This window comes from Bombina bombina, chromosome 2 (assembly GCF_027579735.1).
Source record: "Bombina bombina isolate aBomBom1 chromosome 2, aBomBom1.pri, whole genome shotgun sequence".
Taxonomy (NCBI): Eukaryota; Metazoa; Chordata; class Amphibia; order Anura; family Bombinatoridae; genus Bombina; species Bombina bombina.
This window is the reverse complement of record NC_069500.1, coordinates 656,107,924-656,112,570: the sequence shown is the minus strand read 5'-3', so window position 1 is coordinate 656,112,570 and position 4,647 is coordinate 656,107,924. Positions and strand designations below refer to the sequence as shown.

The 4,647-nt window shown below is 38.1% G+C and overlaps 1 pseudogene; it reads right to left on the bottom strand.

Annotated features, from left to right (window-relative positions):
• Positions 1–228: 228 nt before the first annotated feature.
• On the bottom strand, positions 229–1,875 carry LOC128647212 (Fanconi anemia group C protein-like; annotated as a pseudogene).
• Positions 1,876–4,647: the final 2,772 nt, after the last annotated feature.

Here is a 4,647-nt window from a genome sequence, read left to right as displayed (position 1 = left end):
TGAGGTGATATGTGGAGAAAAATTTTGCTCTTCGCTCACTTTTTTGCAGGTTAACGCCGGGTTTGTAAAAACCCGTAATACCAGCGCTGTCTGTAAGTGAGCGATGAGCATAAACTGCTTGTTAGCACCGCACAGCTTCTAACGCAAAACTCGTAATCTAGATGAGTATTTCTTGTTATTACTGGGTATTTTGTTGTAAAATAGGCTCCCCATGTCTTCCAATTGAAATTATAAGCTGATAAGCAACTCGTATGCTATCTTTATTAACTGTTCATTTTTCATTCCTGGAATATCAAGTCTGCATAGAGTACGGGACAGTACGTCAGAAACTTGGTTGGCAGCTTCCTCTGAGTCATATAGATAATAACCTCCTTCGTGATAAGATGCCACTCACTGGAGAAGATCAAGAAAGTGACAAAGATGTCTTACAAGATGCAGTGTGCAAGGATCCCAATTATTTTCTTTAATTTCATCTTCAATTATGTTCTTTAGGTCAGAGGCACTGATGGACGCACTTCTGTGTAGTCTTATCAAGGTGTCATGAACTTCCCTTGCGTCAGTCATTGTTCTGCATCTTTCTTGGTTCTCATTGCTGGGGTTGTAGTAAAATGCCAAAAGCCACAGCAGGTCGTCTGAAGTTTCAGATTCTGACATCAATAACGGTTCTGCTGCAATATCCACCCAGTCTCCGAAATGAATTGGTAAAAACTAGGACTCAAACACATTTCTGCAAGATCTTTTGTCACTGTCTACATTATTTTAGCATTTTAGTAATGTTTTGCAAATGCTGAAGGCACACATCCATTGGCAATCCCAATGAAACTCTGAGCAAGGCCATCAAAAGACCAAGATTTCTGCATGGAAAGAAAGCTCACAGGGGAAATCTTGCCTGCATGTTATCCTTCTGGTATTCCTTGATGACGTGATGTGTAAATATGCGAATAACAGTAATTACTCTAAAGTTTCAATCACATTCCAGAAGTGCATTCCTGAAAACGCCATCAATGATCTTAAAAATGGATGGGTGACAAGCAGCTTGTACCAAGAATTAATCTTTTATAATCTGTTCCATTTGTTTCAATGATTTGCTTTGGATACCAATTCATTTTTTAAATAGATCCAGCACAGTTTTTTGAAGGCTCGGCAGATGACAAAGCCACAAGCTAAGTACTGCTGATTTAATTAGCACAATCTTCTTCCCTGAAATAGCATTGTTTACACTTTCTAAAAAAATATCATCAAGAACCTCTGTTGGCTCAGAGTCATGGTAGGCAAGAAGCTCTTCAAGCAATGGAGTTATTTCAAGCAGTGTGAGAACATGAACACATGCAATTGATATAGATCGCACATGACCTGCCAAGAGTTCCTTCTTATCGCTGTCATTGTTGGTCTTGTCTTATCTAAGCAGCACAATCAACGATGAGATATTTTTCAAAAGCTTTTCATAGTAGTCAGACATCATACACACAAGCTAATCAATAGCTTTATTATCTTCATGACCTCCCAGGTCTGATGACAAAAAGAGATGACACAGTAAATACTGAATCCATTTGTTGGCTTTCAATTCCACAGCACTGTGTGGCTCATTGCTATGCAAGCAACTTAGGCAGTTCAGCAATACTTTCCTTGTATCCTCATTTCCTATGACAAATGGATTCCAGCAAAGCCATCCCAGAAGCTGACCAATGACAGGAAATCTATGAATTGCAACACTTGGGCTCATGTGGTTCAGAATCTCAAAAATCTGTAACAAGAACTGTTTTTAGGCAAGTGATGGTAGATATCTTGCTGGGATTCTAAAGTTGCCTTCTCACCCCATGTGATGGCTTTATTCAGCCAAAACTCAAATTCTTCAGAAAGAAGATGGAGTTCCATGTGCCATGCTCAACCAAAAAAAGATGAAAGGGAGGCAAGCAAATTCGGCTGTCATCAAAGGCACCCCATTTTTCATGAAAAAGTTGCTATCTAGTTTGCAGTTTACTCATGTAAAGTTGCACTAGTAGTGGCCATTGCTGATCAAGCAACTCTCATTCTATTGGCTGATTCGAATCAGTCAATATAATTTTAGCAGCTCTAATTCCTATTGGCTGATTCAAATTTTTCGGCCAATAGGAATGCAAGGGACGCCATCTTGAATCGTGTACCTTGCATTGAAGATTCAGTGTATGGCGGCGACTGTATGAAGAGGATGCTCTGCGTCGGATGTCTTCAGGATGGACCCATCCCGTGCCGCCGGGATCCAGATAGAAGATGCTGTCTGGATGAAGATTGATGAAGATTGTTCAAGTGGGACTTTAAAAACTGTAAGTGGATCTTCGGGGGTTATTGATAGGACTTTTAAGTGTTTTTTTTTTAGTTTAGGATTTTTTTTGGGGTGTTTTTTTTTAGTTTAGGGTTTGGGCTTGTAAAATAGCTAAATGCCCTTTTCGGGGCAATACTCATCCAAATGCCCTTTTCAGGGCATTGGGTAGCTTAGGTTTTCTTAGAGTTAGGTATTTTATTTTGGGGGGTTGGTTGGGTGGTGGGTTTTACTGTTGGAGGGACTTTGTATTTTTTTTTACAGGTAAAAGAACTGTTTAATTTAGGGCAATGCCCTACAAAAGGCCCTTTTAAGGGCTATTGGTAGTTTATTGTAGGCTAGGTTTTTTTTATCTTGGATGGGCGTTTTTATTTTGATAGGGCTATTAGATTAGGTGTAATTCTTTTTTATTTTGGATAATTTAGTTTATTTTTTGTAATTTAATCTTTTTAATTTTTTGTAATTAGTTTGTAATTTTTAGAGTAGTGTTAGGATTTTTTTAACGTGTAGTTTAGTTTTATTTAATTGGCAGTTAGTTTAGTAATTATATTAGTATTGTTAGTTTAAACTTTTTTTTTTTTATTGACGGGTAAGTTTGAATTTGATTTAAGATAGGGAAATTGTAATTTGAATCTAAAGTTAGGGGGGCGTTTAGGGGTTACTAGTTTAATTTAGTTTATTGGGATGTGGGGTGCTTTTGGTTTAGGGGTTAATAGTTTACTTTATTGTGGGGGGGCTTGCGGTTTAGGGGTTATTAGGTTTATTATAGTTATGGCGGTTTAGGGTTTAATAACTTTAGTATAGTGGGGGCGATGTGGGCGTACGGCAGATTAGGGGTTAATTATATTTTAATAGTGTTTGCGATGCGGGAGGGGAGGCGGTTTAGGGGTTAATATGTTTATTATAGTGGTGACAATGTCGGGGAGCGACGGAATAGGGGTTAATAATTATTTTTAGTGGCGGCGATGTCGGGAGCGGAAGATTGTGAGTTAATGACTTTAATATAGTATTTGCGATGCGGGAAGCCCTCGGTTTAGGGGTTAATAAGTAGTTTATGTGTGTTTAGTGTACTTTGTAGCAGTTTAGTTATGAGTTTTTATGTTACAGTTTTGTAGTGTAAAACTCATAACTACTGCTGTTAGATTGCGTTACGGATCTTGTCGTTTTAGGCTTTAAGGCAGTTTTTTTTAGCCCGACCGCAAAACTCGTAATGGCAGCGCTATGGGAATACCATGAAAAAAACGTCATTTATACGAGTGCGGTACTGACATTTCGTTACAGGCTAAAAGGCTTGCGGTACACCTATACCGACAAGACTTGTAATGGCTGCGGTGCTGTTTTAACACTGAAAATGCCATATTTTCAGCGTTAAAAGACGAACGCAAAACTCATAATCTAGCTGTAAGGTTTTTATTGCAAACAATATCAACAAGTTTTGGTAAGTAAAGGATATTACAAAATTACCCCAATATTTTCTAAGCCACGCCACACAGCAGACTAAGCACTTTCAGAAAAAAAGTTAGTTTCCAGACATGCCCAAATATGGAAACAAGTTACCATATTAAATGCAAAAATATATATGCAATGTTCTATAGCATACATGGTAAACTACAGCAATAGAGTTGTTTTCCCTAAATATTTGAAATACAGTTCTCACAATTTTTTAGATCTCTGCAGTATTTGTTTATTAACTTGTTCTCCCTTTCTCTCCTATAATTAGTATTGTGAGCAACTAATGGTTCTAATGGTTCAGTGCAGGAAGGGTTAGAGGTTTGCTAGTTCCACCTGTGATGTCAATTCATATTGCAAAAGCTCCCTAACAATGGGAAAGTATTTAATAAGCAACTGAATATGCTATGGAGGCAGCTCTTACTGTTGCCCCATCAAGTTCAGAAGTGCTCAGCAAACAATTTCATGGTGCCACTGGCTATGGTGGAAGATTAATTTACAAAAGAGTTAGGGTTGCCACCTCAGCCATGTTTTCCTGGACATTTATGAGTTACACATGCTGCAGGGTGTGCAGGAAGGAACATGCATTGTGTTTCTGGACAGCACTATTCATATTCCTCCCTGCAGTATGTGTAACTTATAAGTGTTCTGTATTTTAAAGGGCAGGTGGCAACCCTATAGAGAATCCATATAAGATCCTTGTCAGCTATCGATAGCAGAGGTATCTTTGGTTATATCCTTTGGAATGTATGAATGTTTACAGGTTTAATAACAAGGGTTGTAAGGGCTAGATTGGAGACCCTTTTTATTATTCATGGATGTTTGTTACGCTTTTTTCTGGGGATTACTATGAGTTGTAGTCTTAAAGGGACAGTCTACTCTAAAATGTTATTGTTTAA